Source organism: Salmo trutta, chromosome 12 (assembly GCF_901001165.1).
Source record: "Salmo trutta chromosome 12, fSalTru1.1, whole genome shotgun sequence".
In the NCBI taxonomy this organism is placed as follows: domain Eukaryota; kingdom Metazoa; phylum Chordata; class Actinopteri; order Salmoniformes; family Salmonidae; genus Salmo; species Salmo trutta.
In genome coordinates, this window is record NC_042968.1 from 14,721,634 (window position 1) to 14,745,989 (window position 24,356).

The 24,356-nt window shown below is 42.1% G+C and overlaps 1 pseudogene; it reads right to left on the reverse strand.

The window, feature by feature from the left end:
* Positions 1-617: 617 nt before the first annotated feature.
* LOC115202988 (haptoglobin-like) lies at positions 618-3,853 on the reverse strand (annotated as a pseudogene).
* Positions 3,854-24,356: the final 20,503 nt, after the last annotated feature.

Here is a 24,356-nt window from a genome sequence, read left to right on the forward strand (position 1 = left end):
AGGATTTTTCAATTTTCGAAATGGAATTTCAATTCACTTCCTTCATTGAAATGAAATGTATATGGTTATCATCACGTTATGCATGTAACATCTGAGATATATCTTGTAGAAACTGAACAAATTGCGGTACAGCAGGCTGCTCCAAAGCAAGAGAGCTATTAACTAGTGTTGGGCTATGAAGACAAGCCTTTTGTCATCTGTATTTAAATGAGTCACTAACCAGGAGTGACAGGACCTCCATTCCCCTGCTGGGAGGGGAATGGAGGTCCTCGTTTTTGCAGCTCTATTTTAGAACAAGTTATTTCCTTCTTGGCCGGTTTTCATGAAAAATCCACTTAAAAATCATTCCTGGTTGACAAAGGCCGTAGAAATTTTGTGGCTAGAATCTCATCACAATCTCCTCCTTGACCAGATAACATCTTGTCCTTAATAATTCCATCACTTAAATGAACTTTAAAATCGTCTCATGTCCTAGCTGTAGGCTACTTGTTTTAATGGCTCTAACATGCACTCATCTTACAGCTTGTGAGATTATCTAAAACATGTTTCCCAGCATTCTAATATGAGTTGAAGAAAATGTGAATAAAAGTTGTAAGGTGAAACATCGGAAACCAAACTTCTTAAGAGAGGTGAATTTATTGGAAATCCTTTGAAATCAACATCGGAAGACATACTCAATCAGGCGGGGACACACACTCGATGAAAGTCATATCTTGAGAGAGTTTAACAAGATCAAGGCAGAAAATGACTTTGTTTGCAAAGGCACAATGGAGATTATGAGCCCCGGCTCTCATATGTGAAACTGTGCTGAGTGGAGGCTACAACTGCCTCGAATACATCTCAGACATTACACTGGAGCGGAGACTGGCTGATGTCTCACTGTCGCCCCTGAGGACACTGTTGATCCAAGGCATGGAGGCAGAGAGCTTCATGTAGACAGCGTATTTCTCCCTGGCACAGGCCTTATCGAAGGACAGGATCCCTGCAGCATACACTCTGCCGTCTTTGGGGTTCTGGACTGCCAGGGCACCGCCTGCATCCCCGAAGCACACATTCTCCTGGTACTTGCTGGCTGCAGTACAGAACATGTTGTTGTCTACGGTTGGAGTCCCGTTCAGCACTTGGCCACTGGGGTTGTACTCTGCCTTACAGAAGCCGTGCGATACCACAGGCAACACCAGGTGTTTCAGTGACTCAGCGGGGTTGAAGTGGACCCCCCAGCCCCAGTCTGTGATGATGCCTTTCTCCTGGGCTGCCTCAGCCAGGTCCTCACCCCTCTCCGGCAGAGGGATGGGCATCACAGCCTCGCTCAGGGTGAATGGCTCCTTCAGCTGAATCAGAGCCAGGTCGTTGTCCCAGTCTGACACGCTCTGGAAGCCTGGGTGCAGAACCACCTAGAAGGGGGAAGGGAATAATTCATAGGACCTCTTTTTGATGATCTACTGTATTTGTGCTCTAACTACCTGTAAGACTGAAAATGATGATGTAGGTGAGAGAGCCCAGTGCAGTTCTGCTTGCTGAAAATACTGAATTGTCTGAATATTGTTTGAAAGAGATGGTAATGACATACTAGCTCACCTTTTCTACAGCAACTTCTTTGGAGGCATTGGCTTGGGAGCGTCGCGTGATGCCTAGGTACACCTTGGGGATGATTGGTTCTTTCCCCTGGGTGTCCTGCCTACTCTTCCTGACAAACAAGTTCCTGCCAGCGGTCAGGACCCAGCGGTCAGAGATTAGAGCTCCCCCAGCGAAGCCCCGTTCATGACGTTTTCACTCAGGTAGACCATGGCCTGCCAGGGGGCATGAGGGGCCAGGGTGCCCCCAACCATACGCCTGAAGCGCAGGTCTGGGCAAGAAACACAACAACATTATTTGTATACAATCTATACAATCTCTATATATGTAAAACATCCCCATCTCCCTCGCACCACCTAGCACATACTGCTGTGCAACTCAAACACAACTGTAAAAGATTATTGCAGAAAAATTAAATGTGCCTCAATACAATTTCAGCCTTAGTTTCAGTTTGAGTTTGAGTTTGCTAAAATCAGCACTATTTACTTGAATACACACAGAATTTGGTAATAGCTTTGTGGAACCTTGACCTGACAAATGCTCAGTAAATTCATTAATCTGTCACGACTTCCACCGAAGGTGGCTCCTCTCCCTGTTCGGGCGGTGCTCGGCGGTCGTCGTCGCCGGCCTACTAGCTGCCACGGATCCCATTTTCCTTTTCGTTTGTGTCTGTCTGTTTTTTCACACCTGTGTTCATTTAGTTGATTTCGGTGGGTTTATTTACACCCCGCTGCCTGCTAGTCTTTGTGCGGGATTGTTTGCATTTGTTTTACGTTAGGGGTGCGTGTCTGCACCACAGGGTTTTCGTTTTATTCGGTAGTGTTACCGTTTTCGAGATTTTGTTTTAGGAGTCGAGGTTTCTCCTCCGCGTGTGCAATTAGTTTCCCTGTGTGTGGCGACTTCGTTTGGTGCGTGTTTTTCCCTCATATTGTATTTTGAGAAGGGACTACTATAATAAACGTTTGTGCCACTGGAACTTCCTTGCTCTCCTGCTCCTGATTCCTGCACCTCCCTCCTACTAGGAGGCATTGTAACAAATCATCTACTATTATCTGAAAAAATTACTGTTGTCATGACTTGAGCCAGACAAGGCTAGCTTTCACAGAATTACCTTGGGGGGTCACAATACGCAGAAACCTAAATGAGGATGGAATTAGTGTCGTTTCTCTTCTCAAACATTTTTCTTGAAACGCTTGATGAGAGGTGGATTTTTCGAGGTATTTTACTTTTAAAGGCTTTCATGCTCTGTAGATTTTCCTAATGACATATCTTACCATTCAGCTTGGAGGAAGCTGAGACTGAGGAGCTCTCCTTTCTTTCTTCCCTGCTTGCCTTCTCTTTGATCCCTGTCATCTCATGTGTGTTGCTGCTGAATCGATTTCTAAGATAATCGGGATAATAGCTGTGAGCCGTGAGACTTAACAAGGTTCTCACTTGAAAGTGATGGTGACATCCTCATTTTGGCCACAGCTACTGTATTCTCTTCCTCTTACAGAGGCCAACAGGCTGAATAGGAACAGCTACTGTATTCTCTTCCTCTTACAGAGGCCAACAGGCTGAATAGGAACAGCTTGTGACTGCTAAGCTCAGAGTAGCCTGAGGGGAACCATAGTGAAGATTGGCTTCAGAACATCCGATTAGAGTGACAGTGTAATTGAAATGTGAGTGATATCCTTACAGGAACCAGTCAGAATGTGCCAGCAAATATAATATGTTTTGGAAATAGAAGAATTGCACGTTATTCTGCATCAATGGTGTAACCAATACCCACCTTAACATAGACATGGGATAAGAAAGGGTGTCAATGCTCCTTGATCTTGTTTTTGTTTGAAAGCGTTTCCTCTCTCCATTCAGAAAATGTAATCCCTCTCACTTTGTTGACATTTCAAGCTAAATCAGAAGAAGTAAGCCTGTACTGGCATAAAGCAGGGAGTTGGTTATGTGTCAGTCAGATGGATAGTTACCTGAATCGCCTGAGATCTCATCAATTGCATGTGATTCTTGGGATTTGACTTTGATTTTGATTCTGACCTGAGCCAGACAGACACAGGAGGCTGCGAGGAGCACTGCCAGGGATGACCTGTGGACAGAAGGAACACATGAATACAGTGAACACACACAGAGCCAACTGACAGACAGAGCCCAAACACTCACCAGTACCACAGCTAACTGTTCCAATTTGGATTGGTACTGCAACGACAACAATTGCCAGGCAACTAGGGTTTTGTTGAGGAAAGAACATGAAAGGTATAACATACCACATTTTGATGGAAATATCAGTATATCAGTTTGTATGTTGAGCTGTGTCTCCTCTGTAAAGACGATGTACTCTGTGAGAAGTTATGGGACCAAGGCCTTAAATCTGCTGAGGAGAGAACTCACCCCCTGTCTGCCCACCCCTGGGAATTTTGCTGGCCACAGCTTCAGCTCTGATTCCCGAAAATCAGAGAGATTGCAAAATCTCTGTTCTTGCCAAGCCGTTATTGGGATCATGTCTAAACCCTGGCCCCATCTGGAGCTCAGCCACAGCCAACTAGTATCAGAGAAGACCATCTGAGGGATAAATCATTTCATAGGGTATGAATTATGAAATCAGAACAGGACACAGCACATCTATAATTTGTGTGTCAGTTTGGTTTATTGCAAGGAAATGAGGTGGATATAAATGCTACATCAGAGTGTGTTATTTAAAAAGTCTGGTACCATCAGAATAGCCAAACGTTTTCTTCATTATGTTATTTGGAAAACCACAATAGAAAATTGTTGAAGTTGTTGTTGACTCACATTGGCTGTTTATGACTCACTTTGGTAACACTTTACTTGACATCCAGCGTCATAACACGTTATGTCACAGACATAACCAGGTTATAATATGTCATCACAGCTGACATAACTTGTCATAACCTGTTATAATATGGTCATAACACTGTCATGACACATATTTAGACCTGTTTTGACAAATATTGCGTTATTTTATGGCTGGTTATGACACCTACATAAGAGTGTCAAAACCCACAAAACCTACCACACAAGGCAAAACATTCCATTACACCTACATGTGAACAGTATGTTTATGTTATATATATATATATTTTAAATTGACCATATTCAGTTATCATTGTAATGGTGCACACATTGATGTCAGACACGCACCAACACCAATTCTTTGTGGCTGATGACTGATTTCAGGAGCAGGACAAGACACTCTCTTTTTTACTGATATAAGGGCATGCACAGTTGAAGTCGGAAGTTTACATACACCTTAGCCAAAGTACGTTCATCTGTAGGAGACAGAACGCGTCTCCTTCCTGAGCGGTATGACGGCTGCGTGGTCCCATGGTGTTTATACTTGCGTACTATTGTTTGTACAGATGAACATGGTACTTTCAGGCATTTGGAAATTGCTCCCAAGGATGAACCAGACTTGTGGAGGTCTACAATTTTTATTCTGAGGTCTTGGCTGATTTCTTTTGATTTTCCCATGATGTCATCAAGCAAAGAGGCACTGAGTTTGAAGGTAGGCCTTGAAATACATCCACAGGTACACCTACAATTGACTCAAATGATGTCAATTAGCCTATCAGACGCTTCTAAAGCCATGACATCATTTTCTGGAATTTTCAAAGCTGTTTAAAGGCACAGTCAACTTAGTGCATGTAAACTTCTGACCCACTGGAATTGTGATACAGTGAATTATAAGTGAAATAATCTGTCTGTAAACAATTGTTGGAAAAATGACTTGTGTCATGCATGAAGTAGATGTCCTAACTGACTTGCCAAATCTATAGTTTGTTAACAAGACGTGTGGAGTGGTTGAAAAACTAGTTTTAATGACTCCAACCTAAGTGTATGTAAACTTCCGACTTCAACTGTATGTGATAGGCATATCTGGCTTATATGATTATGATGGTCAAAATGCTTCTTGACAGTGTCATAAAATGTATTTTCTTAGTCCAAGTGAAGTGACACAGGATGATCATAATGCTTCATGACAGTGTCAGAAAGTGCAATTTCTACAAGGTATTTAAAATATGATGAAAAAGCATAACTGTAAAGAATTCATTACAACAACAAAGTATTTAAGAAACAAACTTTCAAATTATTATTATTTTTTTAAATAAATGTGCATTTTGACACTCTTGTCTTAACTAGCCATAAAATAACACAATATATGTCACAACAGGCGTAAATATATTGGTCATGACAGTGTTATGACCATGTTATGACAAGTTATGTCAGCTGTTACAGCATATTATGACATGGTTATGACACTGGGTGTAAAGTAAAGTGTTGCCCTCGCTTTTCAAGAAGAATAAAATGTGCTTACATCTGGAGGGAAACATTTACTTAGTGTTTTTGCATTTGTTGTAAAGGATTCAAGCTTTAAAAATACCAGCTTTGCGAAATCATGTGAATTTCACTTGGCTGTTGACCGAGGTACAAAGAACAGGTAGCCTAGTCAAGTAAAGTTGAGTAAACAAATATTCTGTCCTTTAGCTTCTTGGCTCTCAACAACATTAGGAAAAATCCAGCCTTGCAACTAAATAATATTCTGGTGTTGGGGAAAGAAATTGAAGGATTAAGTGACTTTTGTCACGATCGTTAAAAGGAGTAGACCAAGGCGCAGCGTACTTAGAGTTCCACATGTTTAATATATATGAGAGCTCCCCAGGTCACCCCATCTGGCAATGTCAAAGCATTCCCCCTAGCATGTCCATGTTTGTCTTGTCTTATAATGCATTTGTGTGGTACGAAGTCCACATACTGTACCTACAAACCCATAAGGCTATATTAAAATGGTGTGCTGACTGTTATTGGAGAGGGACAAACATATGACTTTACTGTCTGTTGTGGCTTCAAGCTCATGTAATGAATAATACAACAGTCTATTTATATTTATATTTTCAGCACTGTGTCTTCCCTCCAAGATCATACTCAGTCAACTTGTTGTTGAATTACACAGACAAGATAGCAAAACAATACCACAGAGAAAAGACAGTTCTCTGTTCATTATCCTCTTTTAAAAGCTAATCAGAACTCATATGGCAGGCGAAAACCTGAGAAAAATCCAACCAGGAAGTGGGAATTCTGAGGTTTGTAGTTTTGAAGTGAATGCCTATCGAATATCCAGTGTCTGTGGGGTCAGATTGCACTTCCTAAGGCTTCCACTAGATGTCAACAGTCTTTAGAAGTTGTTTCAGACTTCTATTGTGAAAGGGGAGCGAATAAGAGCACTCTAAGCAGATGGCCCAGGTGAAAGCCTTTAGTTTAGTCACGCGCGTAGCCGTATGCGTGAGCTCTGTTCACTTTCCTTTCTAATGAAAACAGTATTGTCCGGCTGAAACATTATTGAATATTTATGATAAAAACACCCTAAGGATTGATTAGAAACATTGTTTGACATGTTTCTACGAACTCAAATGGAATTTTTTGACTTTCGTCTAGACTTTGTGCCCGCGCTATGTGCATTTGGATTACTGGACTAAACACACAAATAAAAAGGAGTTATTTGGACTTAAAGATGAACTTTATTGAACAAAACGAACATTTGTTGTCTAACATGGAGACCTGGGAGTGCCATCAGATGAAAATCATCAAAAGTAAGTGATTCATTTTAATGCTATTTCTGACTTTTGTGACACCTCTCCTTGGTTGGAAAATGGCTGTATGGTTTTTGTGGCTAGGCGCTGACCTAACATAATCGCATGGTGTGCTTTCACTGTAAAGCCTTTTTGAAATTGGACACTGTGGTTGGATTAACGAGAAGTTTATCTTTAAAATGGTGTATAATACTTGTATGTTTGAGGAATTTTCATTATGAGACTTCTGTTGTTTGAATTTGGAGCCCTGCAATTTCACTGGCTGTAGGCCAGGTGTTCCGCTAGCGGAACCCTCTTCCCAGAAAGGTTAACCATGTTTTGAGGCTATTCAGTCTTGGCCAAAAGTTTTGGGAATGACACAAATATTAATTTTCACAAAGTCTTCTGCCTCAGTTCGTATGATGGCAATTTGCATATACTCCAGAATGTTATGAAGAGTGATCAGATAAATTGCAATTAATTGCCATGCAAATGACTGAATCCCCCCAAAAAACATTTCCACTGCATTTCAGCCCTGCCACAAAAGGACCAGCTGACATCATGTCAGTGATTCTCTCGTTAACACAGGTGTGAGTGTTGACGAGGACAAGGCTGGAGATCACTCTGTCATGCTGATTGAGTTCGAATAACAGACTGGAAGCTTCAAAAGGAGGGTGGTGCTTGGAATCATTGTTCTTCCTCTGTTACCTGCAAGGAAACACGTGCCGTCATCATTGCTTTGCACAAAAAGGGGTTCACAGGCAAGGATATTGCTGCCAGTAAGATTGCACCTAAATCAACCATTTATCGGATCATCAAGAACTTCAAGGAGAGCGGTTCAATTGTTGTGAAGAAGGCTTCAGGGCACCCAAGAAAGTCCAGCAAGCGCCAGGACCGTCTCCTAAAGTTGATTCAGCTGTGGGATCGGGGCACCACCAGTACAGAGCTTGCTCAGGAACGGCAGCAGGCAGGTGTGAGTGCATCTGCACGCACAGTGAGGCGAAGACTTTTGGAGGATGGCCTGGTGTCAAGAAGGGCAGCAAAGAAGCCACTTCTCTCCAGGAAAAACATCAGATACAGACTGATATTCTGCAAAAGGTACAGGGATTGGACTGCTGAGGACTGGGGTACAGTCCTTTTCTCTGATGAATCCCCTTTCCGATTGTTTGGGGCATCCGGAAAAAAGCTTGTCCGGAGAAGACAAGGTGAGCGCTACCATCAGTCCTGTGTCATGCCAACAGTAAAGCGTCCTGAGACCATTCATGTGTGGGGTTGCTTCTCAGCCAAGGGAGTGGGCTCACTCACAATTTTGCCTAACACAGCCATGAATAAAGAATGGTACAACACATCCTCCGAGAGCAACTTCTCCCAACCATCCAGGAACAGTTTGGTGACAAACAATGCCTTTTCCAGCATGATGGAGCACCTTGCCATAAGGCAAAAGTGATAACTAAGTGGCTCGGGGAACAAAACATCAATATTTTGGGTCCATGGCCAGGAAACTCCCCAGACCTTAAGCCCATTGAGAACTTGTGGTCAATCCTCAAGAGGCGGGTGGACAAACAAAAACCCACAAATTCTGACAAACTCCAAGCATTGATTATGCAAGAATGGGCTGCCATCAGTCAGGATGTGGCCCAGAAGTTAATTGACAGCATGCCAGGGCAGATTGCAGAGGTCTTGAAAAAGAAGGGTCAACACTGCAAATATTGACTCTTTGCATCAACTTCATGTAATTGTCAATAAAAGCTTTTGACACTTATGAAATGCTTGTAATTATACTTCAGTATTCCATAGAAACATTTGACAAAAATATCTAAAGACACTGAAGCAGCAAACTTTGTGAAAATGAATATTTGTGTCATTCTCATAACTTTTGGCCACGACTGTACAGTGTTTGTTTACATTTACATTGTTTACAAACAATGGAGTAAAACAATATTTTATTTTTGGGATCTGATGGGGTACAACAGTTAAACTAAGGTCATGAGGCAATACATAAATAGATGGATTGAAAAGTTGTTGACAAACAGCCAGCAGCCAGTCCTCCAGACTACAACAGATTACTCGGTGTCTGTTTATATGTGGTCAGACAAAGGTTTGAGGACAGTGAAGGTCAAATGTGTAAACATCATAAATTATTGCATTCTGAAGAAACAAATCTATGAATTAAACTGTTGACGGGATTGTATCTTTGCCGAGGAGTCATTCAAACTGAAAGACGTAAAGTTTCAAGTAGCTTTTAGGTTGGCGTAACAGACCGTGCCAAACAAAGAAAGTCCACGGCCAACTTGCCTGACTCCTGCTATTCAGAAGAGGATAGAAATGCATTAAGGGTCTGGAAGAATACACTGCACTATTTACGTAGATAGAGAGGCTCCTCAATGGGAGCATCACTTGTGAATACAATTAATTCAGCTGAAATACAATGAACTCTTATGACTCAGAGCAATAGAAATATTTTTTCTAAATAAAATATTTAAGAAATGAATGACGTCCAGAGTTACGAAATTCCTGTGGGTGTCATTCAAGACTATGTGACTTGTTGATCTAAGAAGGTTTTGAATGTTACATGATCACAGATGACTCAGGCATATGAGTCACCTGGTTCAAAGGGACAGTTCACCATCCTCTGATTGGCAATCAGTGTGTGGTGTAAACCTTTGTTGATTCCCTATTGAATAGCAGGGATTGAATCAACATGAATAGCTTGAAACATTCGTGACTAAGACCTTTGTATAGACAGACATAGCTATCCTGATTTGTGCTGCAGCGAAAGTAGAGAGGATGCCGAATGCGTAGTACAGCAACGAGAAAGTGCAACCATACAGAGAACAGCTGAAGAGTAAAGGCTGGTAACAGTGCTCCAACTCGGCTCTTTCTCCTGCTTTAAAAAGCTTTTACTGCAGTGGACCAAATCTGTGTCACACAGAGTGTTTCTTGGTAGTCAAACAAATCTACTTTGAAACAAAAGTACCACTCGTAGGAGTAGTTTGTTCATAACCATCCTCCTTTTTGAGGCCACTAGGTCATTTGACTGCAGGAAAGGGCTACAGCTGGAATCCTTAATTGGTGAAACTGCAACGTCTGTTTGGGATATTACAACAACAAAGAAGTTACTGCAAACAACCAGCACAGTTTTTTCCCCTCTGACATCATTCAAAAAAAATGTATGACGCTGCCGGAGGCTCCTCTCCTCTGTTTCAACAACAAATCTAAAACACTAACTAGAAAGAAAGATTTGTCCCTCAGATCCTCAAGAAGTTCTACAGCTGCACCATTGAGAGTATCTTGACTGGCTGTTTCACCGTCTGGTATGGCAACTGCACCGCCCTCGACCACAAGGCTCTACAGAGGGTGGTGTGGACAGTCCAGTACATCAATGGGGCCGAATTCCATGCCATCCAGGACCTTTATACCAGGCGGTGTCTAAGGAAGGCCCAGGAAATTGCCAAAGACTTCAGCCACCCAAGCCATGGACTGTTTGTTCTCTGTGCTACCATCAGGCAAACGGTACCGGAGCAAAGGGTCTCAGACCAACAGGCCCCGAGGCAGCTTCTATCTTGAAAGCAATTAGACTGCTGAATAGCTAATCAATGGCTACCCGGACTATCTGTATGGACTATCTGCACTGACTCCACCTGCACTGGCTATATACACACTTACAGGTCTCTATCCACACACACACACACACACACACACACACACACACACACACACACACACACACACACACACACACACACACACACACACACACACACACACACACACACACACACACACACACACACACACGTACTGATGCCACATACACACGCATGCAACCACACACTCACGCATACACCCAGCATATACGCTGCTGCTACTTTTCACTCTTCTTATTATACCCTGATGCCTAGTCACGTTACCCCTGCCTACATGCACATATTTACCTCAATTACCACGTATCGCTGAACGTTAATATGGTATTGGTACTCCTTGTATATAGCTTCATGCTTGTGTGTTTTATTTCTCATGTGTTTTTTTATCTTTTTATCTAAAACTCTACATCTTTGGGGAAGCGCTTGTAAGTAAGCATTTCACTGTTTTATTTGGCGCATGTAACAAATAACATTTGATTTGACACACGCACACGCACACACACGTGTGAAAACGCTAAATGAAATGGCTGCTGGCAGATGGCTGTTTTCATCTGTACATGTACCTGTACATCATGTCCTGTCCTGCAGTGTGATACCCAACACAACACACAGGTTCCAGTCTGGAATCACAAGGCCTAAGGACAGTCAGTGGTTGTGAGAGTGTGACATAGAGCCACAATGACGTTACCAGTCTTATGTAACATCAGGCACTAAGAGCATGACAGTTCAGAGACATCAACAGCTTTACAGTGCCAGGCAGGCAGGCAGGCAGGCAGCCAGGCAGCCAGGCAGGCAGGCAGGCAGGCAGGCAGGCAGGCAGGCGGGCAGCCAGGCAGGCAGGCAGCCAGCCAGGCAGCCAGGCAGCCAGGCAGCCAGGCAGGCAGGCAGGCAGGCAGGCAGGCAGGCAGGGCATCCATCCATCTGTCCTTGCATCAGTCATTGTATTATGCCAGCCCGCCCACCTGTTTCAGAGACATGAATGAATGATACCGATGAGACCATCTGAGACAATCTGCTATCTCGTTAGCCCTGACACAGTTCCTATTAACAATGGCTTTTCTAAATACTGTAATTACACTGATGAGGTACATGATACTGTTCAGACACCATCAATCCCTAGATCTACAGCAATATAAGCACACAATAACATACTGAACGTTGTATGCTCACCTCTTTGTTACAAAGCACTGCAGCTTTTTTCTGTTTGTCAATGAAAGCCTCTCATTTTACAGTTAATCGATACTATTGCAAACTAATTTTGCACAGACTAAAAGGAGGAAGGTTATGGACAAACTCTCCACTCCAACGAGTGGCCATAAGAATGAGATCGCACACTGATACATGTCAGAAGGTGCTTTCAACTGGGATGTGGTAGTAGCCCTGTCCTGCAGTCAAATTACCTAGTGGCCTCACCGGTGGAGTGATATTCACATTTTTCCTAATTGAATCATTAATTTTTACACAGAAAATCCGGTGTTTCTATGTCTAACAGTTTTGTTATATTTCAGTCTTCTATGATGTATATAAAGTGTAATATTGGAACGCCAACTCAAAATTGAATACATCAGATAATGACCAGATCAGATCTCCCAGTGGAAGAAAGTTGTCACACCCTGACCTGAGAGAGAGGGTTTATTTCTCTAGGTTGTTAGGTCAGGGTGTGGGGTGGGCATTCTATGGTTTATATTTCTTTGTGTTGAGCCGAGTATGGTTTCTAATCAGAGGCAGCTGTCTATTGTTGTCTCTGATTAGGAATCATACTTAGGCAGCCCTTTTTTCCACCTTTAGTTGTGGGATCTTGTTTTTGTGTAGCTGCCTGTGAGCAGCCGAGAACGTCACGTTTCATTTTCTTCTGTATTGTTTTTGGTGAGTCTCTAATTTATTAAACATGTGGAACTCTAAGTACGCTGCACCTTGGTCTACTCCTTTTAACGATCGTGACAAGAGCTCTGACTTTCCGACCTGTAGATCACGATTCAACCTAGTTTTTTTCAGTTCCCAGTTATCTTGAAAGCACAAAATGATCGAAATGACAGGCTACTTAGACTGACAATCTGAGATCAATGAAAACGACCTTGTCTTGAATCCATCAATAGCCTGGCCTAGGTGTGTGGAGACAATTGTATGCTACAATATGAGGAATAAATTATAGTCCTAAAAAGGCATATGCGCTCGTGCCAAAAACATCTCTCTCTCGCTTTCTCTCATTTTACTTTGTAAAACAATAGTTGGAAGACAAGTTTATCAAATATTTTGGTAGCCTACAGCTGACAGATTAGAGAATTCTCTTTTCAGCCTGAGCCATTTGCTTTCCAACCTGCGTTTTCTCACGATTGTAGACTATTTGAAATATTGGGAAAGGACAGTTTTGTCTGCATGCTGTTTGTTCACCGACAGATTTGCTGCGCGTTCCCGACGGTAGGCTATGCCTTATTATTAGGCTACATTACAGAGCTAGGCAATTATTTTAAAGAAGCTATTGATCCTCTGTGGCTAAATGATAGGCCTTCTCATGAGGTAGTAGGCTATTCTGAATGAGTTCATTTATTTCTGAACAGACAACAGTAATTCTATAACTTTGGCAAATGTATTTCTATTTTTCAGGCATCCTGCAGCTCCTCCAGAACCATTCGCGTGGCTCTATAAGGAAATACATTCTGAAGTGCAATGCTGGAGAGATGAGTTGCAGGCTCATGTCTATCAGAGTAGAGAGGGAGAGAGAGATAATAGAAAGTGAATCTCATTGTAATTCTGTGAGAGATTGGGGGGGTGAGAGAGAGAATTAAAGATGAGGCAACTCGAATGAACTTTGATCGCGCTTATTATAATTTGTACATTGCAAAAAGTGCCAGAAGAGGTACCGGATCTGGCCAAATACAGTTGTCGGAAGTTTACATACACTTAGGCTGGAGTCATTAAAACTCATTTTTCAACCACTCCACAAATTTCTTGTTAACAAACTACAGTTTTGGCAAGTCGGTTAGGACATCTACTTTGTGCATGACACAAGTGATTTTTCCAACAATTGTTTACAGACAGATTATTTCACTTATAATTCACTGCATCACAATTCCAGTGGTTCAGAAATGTAAATACAATAAGTTGACTGTGCCTTTAAACAGCTTGGAAAATTCTAGAAAATTATGTCATAGCTTTAGGAGCTTCGAATAGGCTAATTGGCATCATTTGAGTCAATTGAAGGTGTACCTGTGGATGTATTTCAAGGCCTACCTTCAAACTCAGTGCCTCTTTGCTTGACATCATGGGGAAATCAAAAGAAATCAGCCAAGACCTCAGAAAAAACATTGCAGACCTCCACAAGTCTGGTTCATCCTTGGGAGCAATTTCCCAATGCCTGATGGTACCACGTTCATCTGTACAAACAACAGTATGCAAGTATAAACACCATGGGACCACGCAGCCGTTATACCACTCAGGAAGGAGACGCATTCTGTCTCCTAGAGATGAACATACTTTGATGCGAAAAGTGCAAATCAATCCCAGAACAACAGCAAAGGACCTTGTGAAGATGCTGGAGGAAACAGGTACAAAAGTGTCTATATGCACAGTAAAATGAGTCCTATATCGACATAACCTGAAAGGCCGCTCAGCAAGGAAGAAGCCACTGCTCCAAAACTGCCAAAAAGAATCCAGACTACAGTTTGCAACTGCACATGGGGACAAATATTGTACTTTTTGGAGAAATGTTCTCTGGTCTGATGAAACAAAAATAGAACTGTTTGGCCATAATGACCATCGTTATGTTTGGAGGAAAAAGGGGGAGGCTTACAAGCCAAAGAACACCATCCCAGCTGTGAAGCACGGGGGTGGCAGCATCATGTTGTGGGGGTGCTTTGCTGCAGGAGGGACTGGTGCACTTCACAAAATAGATGGCATCATGAGGTAGGGAAATTATGTGGATATATTGAATAAACATCTCAAGACCAGTCAGGAAGTTAAAGCTTGGTCGCAAATGGGTCTTCCAAATGGACAATGACCCCAAGCATACTTCCAAAGTTGTGGCAAAATGGCTTAAGGACAACAAAGTCAAGGTATCGGAGTGGCCATCACAAAGCCCTGACCTCAATCCTATAGAAAATGTGTGGGCAGAACTGAAAAAGCGTATGCAAGCAAGGAGGCCTACAAACCTGACTCAGTTACACCAGCTCTGTCAGGAGGAATGGGCCAAAATTCACCCAACTTATTGTGGGAAGCTTGTGGAAGGCTACCGTAAATGTTTGACCCAAGTTAAACAATTTAAAGGCAACGCTACCAAATACTAATTGAGTGTATGTAAACTTCTGACCCACTGGGAATGTGATGAAATAAATAAAAGCTGAAATAAATCATTCTCTCTACTATTATCCTGACATTTCACATTCTTAAAATAAAGTGGTGATCCTAACTGACCTAAGACAGGTCATTTTTACTATGATTAAATGTCAGGAATTGTGAACAACTGAGTTTAAATGTATTTAGCTAAGGTGTATGTAAACGTCCGACTTCAACTGTAGGTTCTAGAACAAAACAGTCCAAAACTGAGCGGTGCCAGATCCTGTTCCGGCAGGATCAGGCACAGATTAAGCACTGGAGTGAGGGAAGGAGAGAGGTTTAGAGAAAACATCTTATCCTAGGAAATGGAGAGAAGATTGGAAGTGCTGAGCGATTAACCGAAATTTCATTGTTTTTCTCCGGTTATTAAACAACTAATTGGCCGATGTCGGTTCACTTACTTGAATTCCATTTAGTTTGTTATTTTTGTGATTCCAACGCGCGGTTTCTCTAGAGAGAAATCCATTTTTTTTAACAGTAACATTGAAATCAAATCATTCACGAGAGAAATAAAGTCAAAAACTATATGGGACACTGGGCTGAAGGGAGTTGTAGTTTTCATAACTACCGTAACCCCATTTTCTTCCACGGTTGATATGTGGGTAAAGTATACACCAGCTGTGATGGAAACAGGAAGATTTGGTATAATTGTATAAATGTGGACAGATCATTTCTTCGTTCGACATGGTGGGCTCTTTTTGTGTCTGTAAAATTAATTATGGAGGAATGGCGGTGGAAACGCCTTTAAGCTCAAATATTTATGTAATAACCATCATATCCAAGTAAACTTGTCACGCAATGATATTGTGTGTGGCCCTCCCACTACGATTCAGGAAACCATGCAGTTTATTAGGCTACAGATTAAATAAATTATGAGGAACTTCACAGGGTGGTGAAAGTGCACGGTGATGAGCTTGATGCTCCTTTCCAATAAATATTGAGGGTCTTATTCTGGTGACACGATGCTCAACTGCCATTTGTCAAATAGAAATATCCATAATAATTGAATCATGTGTACTAGCCAGTGGTGACCAGTCATCCAGGGTAGGTGGGGCACCTGCTTTGAGCCCCACACTTTTGCATATTATTTTAGCATTAATACGTGTCACATATCAGTTTGCAAACAATGTAAAAAATAAAAATAAATCAAAAGAGTTAATAAAGCCTCCATACAAACATGGTCTCTTTTTTGCTTTCTTGAGTAAGGCAGCTCCAAAATGCAGGTGTTTCAGCCTAGCTCAGTGCTTTCTGTGGTGGTGGGGCAGCCAGCGGAAAATACAGAGCATAGGGGTTGGTATTGTTCTCTAGTTGCGCCGTGATTGGCTTTGTGTTCTGTAACTCATGGGGACACTTCATCACTGCCAAATCTAACATGCTGACCACACCGCCCACGTCGTGTTCGCGAGAATTGCAAAAGAAATGTACATATACATGTTATTCAATCTACAATCTAAACTAGATGCCCTCAATCTCACACAAATTATCAAGGAACCCACCAGGTACAACCCTAAATCTGTAAACATGGGCACCCTCATAGATATTATCCTGACCAACTTGCCCTCAAAATACACCTCTGCTGTTTTCAATAAGGATCTCAGCGATCACTGCCTCATTGCCTGCATCCGTTATGGGTCCGCGGTCAAATGACCACCCCTCATCACTGTCAAACGCTCCTTAAAACACTTCTGCGAGCAGGCCTTTCTAATCGACCTGGCCCGGGTTTCCTGGAAGGATAATGACCTCATCCCGTCAGTCGAGGATGCCTGTTCGTTCTTTAAAAGTAACCATCTTCACCATCTTTAATAAGCATGCCCTTTCAAAAAATGTAGAACTAAGAACAGATACAGCCCTTGGTTCACTCCAGACCTGACTGCCCTCGACCAGCACAAAAACATCATGTGGCGGACTGCACTAGGATCGAATAGTTCTCGCGATGTACAATTTTTCAGAGAAGTCAGGAATCAATACACGCAGTCAGTCAGGAAAGCAAAGACTAGCTTTTTCAAACAGATATTTGCATCCTGTAGCTCTAACTCCAAAAGGTTTTGGGACACTGTAAAGTCCATGGAGAATAAGAACACCTCCTCCCAGCTGCCTACTGCACTGAGGCTAGGTAACATTGTCACCACTGATAAATCCACGATAATCGAGAATTTCAATAAGCATTTCTCTATGGCCATGCTTTCCTCCTGGCTACCCCAACCCCAGGCCAACAGCTCCGCACTCGCCGTAGCTACTTGCCCAAGCCTCCCCAGCTTCTCCTTCACCCAAATCCAGATAGCTGATGTTTTGAAAGAGCTGCAAAACCTGGACTCGTACAAATCAGCTGGGCTAGACAATCTGGACCCTCTCTTTCTAAAATTATCCGCCGCCATTGTTGCAACCCCTATTACCAGATTGGAAAGCTGCTGCGGTCATCCACCTCTTCAAAGGGGGTGACACTCTTGACCCAAACTGTTACAGACCTATATCCATTCTGTCCTGCTTTTCTAAAGTCTTTGAAAGCCAAGTTAATAAACAGATCACTGACCATTTCGAATCCCACCGTACCTTCTCCGCTGTGCAATCCGGTTTCCGAGCTGGTCACGGGTGCACCTCAGCGAACACTCAAGAAACTAAACAATATCATAACCGCCATCAATAAAAGACAGAACTGTGCAGCCGTATTCATCGACCTGGCCAACGCTTTCGACTCTGTCAATCACCGTATTCTTATCGGCAGACTCAACAGCCTTGGTTTCTCAAATGACTGCCTCGCCTGGTTCACCAACTACTTCTCAGACAGAGCTCAGTGTGTCAAATCGGAGGGCCTGTTGTCCGGACCTCTGGCAGTCTCTATGGGGGTGCCACAGTGTTCAATTCTCGGGCCGACTCTTTTCTATGTATATTTCAACAATGTCGCTCTTGCTGCTGGTGATTCCCTGATCCACCTCTACGCAGACAACACCATTCTGTATACATCTGGCCCTTCTTTGGACACTGTGTTAACTAACCTCCAAATGAGCTTCAATGCCATACAACACTCCTTTCGTGGCCTCCAACTGCTCTTAAACGCATGCTTTTTCAACCGTTCATTGCCCGCACCCTCCCGCCCGACTAGCATCACTACTCTGGACGGTTCTGACCTAGAATATGTGGACAACTACAAATACCTAGGAGTCTGGCTAGACTGTCAACTCTCCTTCCAGACTCATATTAAACATCTCCAATCCAAAATTAAATCTAGAATCGGCTTCCTATTTCGCAACAAAGAATCCTTCACTCACGCCGCTAAACATACTCTCGTAAAACTGACTATCCTACCGATCCTTGACTTCGGCGATGTCATTTTACAAAATATCTTCCAATACTCTACTCAGCAAACTGGATGCAGTCTATCACAGTGCATCCGTTTTGTCACCAAAGCCCATTATACCACCCTGTATGCTCTAGTCGGCTCGCCCTCGCTACATATTCGTCGCCAGACCCACTGGCTCCAGGTCATCTATAAGTCTATGCTAGGTAAAGCTCCGCCTTATCTCAGCTCACTGGTCACAATAACAACACCCACCCGTAGCACGTGCTCCTGCAGGTATATGTCACTGGTCATCCCCAAAGCCAACACTTCCTTTGGCCGCCTTTCCTTCCAGTTCTCTGCTGCCAATAACTGGAACGATTTGCAAAAATCGCTGAAGCTGGAGACTTATATTTCCCTCACTAACTTTAAACATCCGCTATCTGAGCGGTAAACCGATCGCTGCAGCTGTACATAGCCCGTCTGTAAATAGCCTACCCAATCTACCTACCTCATCCCCATATAGTTTTTTTACTTCTCTGCTCTTTTGCACACCAGTATTTCTACTTGCACATCATCATCTGCTCATCTATCACTCCAGTATTAATTTGCTAAATTGTAATTACTCCGCTACTATGGCCTATTTATTGCCTTACCTCCTGACGCCATTTGCACACACTGTATATAGACTTTCTTTTTTTTCTATTGTGTTATTGACTGTATGCTTGTTTATTCCATGTGTAACTCTGTGTTGTTGTTTGTGTCGCACTGCTTTGCTTTATCTTGGCCAGGTAGCAATTGTAAATGAGAACTTGTTCTCAACTAGCCTACCTGGTTAAATGAAGGTGAAATAAATAAAAAAAATAGGGAAAAAATTGCGCCCACACTGCTCTATTTGTGACACTTCACTCGCTACAAGTCCCGCCTCTCCCATCTCCTTATTGGTTATTAGCAGCATAAACCCACATGGGTGATTGAAAGATGAACTGAGGTCCACACTTCAGTCCAGTTGGTGGTGCTAATGCACTTTAAAGTTGGTTGTCAACTGCCATATAAAGTTCAAAGAAGAAGAAGAAGAAGCCAGATGGAGGAGAGATTGCCAGAAACGAACTCAGTTTACCCTTATCTGTGGATGAATTGTCAGAGTAGAGGACCTTGTGCATTTCAGGTAAAATAACAACCCAATGTTTATATCCCAGGACAAATTAGCGAGCAACAGCAAGCTAGCTAAATTTCCATAAATGTTTAATGATTTTTGACCTGTCCCCAAATTAATATAGTTGGTTCAGAGTTTGTTTTGGTATTTCAACCTGTGTGTCCTGATTGCGGGTGAGATGGCACATGAAGACACACGTGCGCAAGTAGTTTGGTCAGCATATAAGAGTAGAGCTCGAAAATTCAAGCCCCTTGGGTGATGCCATAGAGTTCTATTAGAAGAGTCCATCCAAGAAGGCTCAAGGTAATTGGTCACAGATAAAATCCCTTCAAATCACGTTTTATGTACAGTAGCTTTGATTGGACTGATCATGTCAACATCTTACTTTCAAAATCTTAGCTAGCAGTCATCATCATGAAACAAGTCGACAATTACTGGCAAATCATTTTTAATCCTTGTCATATGTTGAAAAATAATGAAGATAAATTATAGATAAAACATATCGGTGCTCATCGGTCATTGGACACAAACATTGAACAACAAGTTGGAAATCGCAAATTCAACAATGATTGGTTTGGAAGGAACCAGTGGCTAACTGCAAGCATTGCAAAGCAATCATTAGCCTACTATTCAGTGGAGTAGGTGTGTGGTCCCAATTCTTGGTTTAAGGGTCTCTTTTCCAACATTGGCCATGCTGTCAATCCTGCAGGATTTCTGCCGCTCTCAATACAACTGTTAACTCAGAACTGGGAAATCTGACTTCAGTGACTTCAAGACAACTGGGAACTCCGACTTGAAAAATACATTTTTAACGGTCATCCAACTCGTAATGGTAAATCTGGCCTCTTTCTAGAGCTACGACCTGAAAGTTACTGGCATAATCATGATTCACCAATGCTTTTTTTTCGAGTTCCCAGTTGTCTTGAAAGCACCATAAATCCAGAGAATGACAGATTTTGATGACAAGGTTTGATGCCACCTTCCTGTTCAAGTGAGCACAGCACAACAAGTTGAGTCCAAAATTGTCTTGAATGCTGCTGCATAAATGTAATATGCCAGGGAGATATATATACTGTAGCTAAGAAAGTAATACTAAATGTGTGTTGTGTAGTAAGCTGTTAGTAGCCCATGTGCCTCACCTTAATAATTTGGTATATTTTCCCCTCTTAATTTGGCTGACTTGGTGGTGAACATGTAGCCTATAACCTGTTTTAAAGAAATGTAATTATTATTGTAAGAGCTTTCATTGTCTGCTTTTTTTTACCCCTATTTCAATCCAATTGGTAGTTACAGTCTTGTCCCATTGCTGCCACTCCCGTACGGAGTCGGGAGAGGCGAAGATTGAGAGCCATGCGTCCACCGAAACACAACCCGCTAAGCCACACTGCCTCTTAACACACTGTTCGCTTAACCCGGAAGCCAGCCAGGAGGAAACACCGTACACCTGGCGATCATGTCAGTGTGCATGGGCCCGGCCCGCCACAGGAGTTGCTAGAGTGCGATGGGACAGGGGCGGCCAGCCAAACTCTTCCCTAACCCGGACGACGTTGGGCCAATTGTGTACCGCCTCATGGGTCTCCCGGTCGCGGCGGCTGCGACACATAGACGAGACGGTCTCATAGACGAGACGTAACATAGTAAATGTAAATCCGGGACTTCCAAATCAGTGTTACGTTTGGTATGGTTACATTAGATAGAAGGTTACTTAAAAAGTTGGGTGGTTGGTCAGAGTGGATGGGTCTAGCAACCCAAAGGTTGCGTATTTGAATCTCATTATGTACAACTAACATTTTTAGCTATCTTACGTTCTTCCCTCGGGTGTAGCTCGTCTGAGGAGGAGACGTAAATGCCTGGGCCTAAACATACAAGGTAAACCAGATGAAAGGAGAAGAAATGTGGGGTGTAATGAACAAAAATAACCAGACCACAACCAGAACTCAATGTTAGCCCTCAGGGGATGTTTAGTAAAGTAATTAAATAAACAATATAAAACACCCATAAAGAATCAGTAAGAAAACAGAAAAACAACCACAACCAGGGAAGGTAAGAGAAGTGAATGTTTGGGATCGGGGTCCAAGTAATGAAAATAAACAAAAAGGTCCCTCTTCTACACACCTAATCCTTCCTAACACACTCTAAACACTAACCCACTGTCCTACCTGGTTCCAAGAAAATACAAGGGTGACACCCGCCCGGCTAACGTAGTGTATAAAACAATGGGTTATCTCCGTGGCAATGTACACCCATGGGCAGATCTACCTTTTCCCTTCTCCAGGACCTAGGTAGGGTGGAGTACCTCAAGAGGACAGGCTGAAACACAAACAAAGATAAATTAAAACATCAACTAGCCAAAAAACAAGTGTCCCCTCTCTCACCTTCTGGGTTCACATGGCAAACAGTTATCCTCTCCTCAATCAGCTACAGCCACGCCCACCATCGTCAGCCGCAACTCGGTACACCTGTAATGCCTAGGACACAAACACACTAAAATGGGAAAATGCGGAGCAAGAAAAACGTGTCACACGAAACAAGCTACTTTGCAACTACTTGGCATGTTAGCTAACTCTTATCCTAACTTTAACCCTTTAACCAAACTCCTAACCCTAACCTTAACCCTAACAATAACCCCTAACCCTATCCTCTAGCTTAGCTAACGTTAGCCACCTAGTTAACGTTAGTGTTAGCCACCGAGCAAACGTTAGCCACAACAAATTTGAATTCGTAACATATCATACGTTTTGCAAATTTATAACATATTGTATGCATTGCAAATCATAATATATTGTACGAATTGCAATTAGCAACATGTCATATGAACTTTAATTTGTAACATATCATACTACACTGAACAAAAATATAAACTCAACATGTAAAGTGTTGTCCAATGTTCCATGAGCTGAAATAAAATATTCCAGAAATGTTCCATATGCACAAAAAGCTTATTTCTCTCACATTTTGTTTACATCCTTGTTAGTGAGCATTTCTCTTTTGCCAAGATAATCCATCCACCTGACAGGTGTGGCATATCAAGAAGCTGAATAAACGACATGATCATTACACAGGTGCACCTTGTGCTGGGAACAATAAAAGGCAACTCTAAAATGTGCCATTTTGTCACACAACACAATGCCACAGATGTCTCAAGTTTTGAGGGAGCGTGCAATTGGCATGCTGACTGCAGGAATGTCCACCAAAGCTGCTGTCGGATAATTGAATGTTCATTTCTCTACCATAAGCCACCTCCAACGTTGTTGAGACACCAGTCTCAACATCAACAGTGAAGAGGCGACTCCGGGATGCTGGCCTTCTATGCAGAGTTGCAAAGAAAAAGCCATAACAGCATTCATTTCTCAGAACAAGAATAGGCTGACGAGTTTCAGAAGAAAGCACTTTGTTTCTGGCCATTTTGAGCCTGTAATCAAATCCACAAATGCTGATGCTCCAGATACTCAACTAGTCTAAAGAAGGCCAGTTTTATTGATTCTTTAATCAGAACAACAGTTTTCAGCTGTGCTAACATAATTGCAAAAGGGTTTTCTAATGATCAATTAGCCTTTTAAAATGATAAACTTGGATTAGCTAACACAACGTGCCATTGGAACACTGGAGTGATGGTTGCTGATAATGGGCCTCTGTATTCCTATGTAGATATTCCATAAAAAATCAACCGTTTCCAGCTACGATAGTCATTTACAACGTTAACAATGTCTCTATGTCACGTCCTGACCAGCAGAGGGAGTAGTGGTGTAGTATTTTGGTCAGGACGTGGCAGAAGAAGTCTGTATGTGTTGTCTAGTATGTCTGTTTCTGTGTTAGTCTTGTGACTCCTGATCAGGAACAGCTGGGGATCATTGTTCCTGATTGGGAGTCATATATTTAGGAGTATGTTTGTCACTTGGGTTTGTGGGTGGTTGTGCTAACACTGCTAGTCCTTTTGGTTGTAGTAAACATGTTAGCCTGTCGTGAGTTTCGTGTTTATTGGTTTCCTGTGTATACTTTGCTTTAATTTATTATTCTTTACATTAAAAGATGAGTATCCATATTCCGCCTGCAGTTTGGTCCATTCAACACGGCTTCAACTATTATGACACTCCACTGTATTTCTGATCACTTTCATGTTATTTTAATGGACAAAAAATGTGCTTTTCTTTTAAAAGCAAGGACATTTCTAAGTGACCCCAAACTTTTGAATGGTAGTGTATCTGTGACCAACAGATATATATGTGTTCCCAGTCATGTGAAATCCATAGATTAGGGTCTAATGAATTTATTTAAATTGACTGATTTCCTTATATGAACTGTAACTCAGTAAAACCTTTGAAATTGTTGCACGTTGCATTTAGATTTTTGTTCAGTATAATTGAAGTGTCCCAGATTTAGTTTACTATGTTACATCTACTCCTGAGTCCACGTTGTTTGTCTACTTTGAAGAGCTAGTAAAATGATTTTGTCAGACAGCTCTGCTGCATACTTTGGCAGGTTAGCCTAGCTAAATATGATGACCAAAGACAGTACAGTACAGGGAGCACAGAGATAACATTGTCTGGCTGGCTGCTCCTGCCTGAGCAGAGATGAGATGATGACTTTAAGGAATGAAAAATGGTAAAGCATCAAATAAAAATAAAAACAAAGTAATATACACAACTGAAATATTGTATTATTTCATAGTAATTTCCTATTTTTCTATTGATGTCTACCCAATGTGGACCTGACAGAGAAAATTGAATATTTTCAATATTTTGGCAATTGAATATTCACTATTGTTGGCTTTGGAATTTCCATTAAAAAGCTCTAAA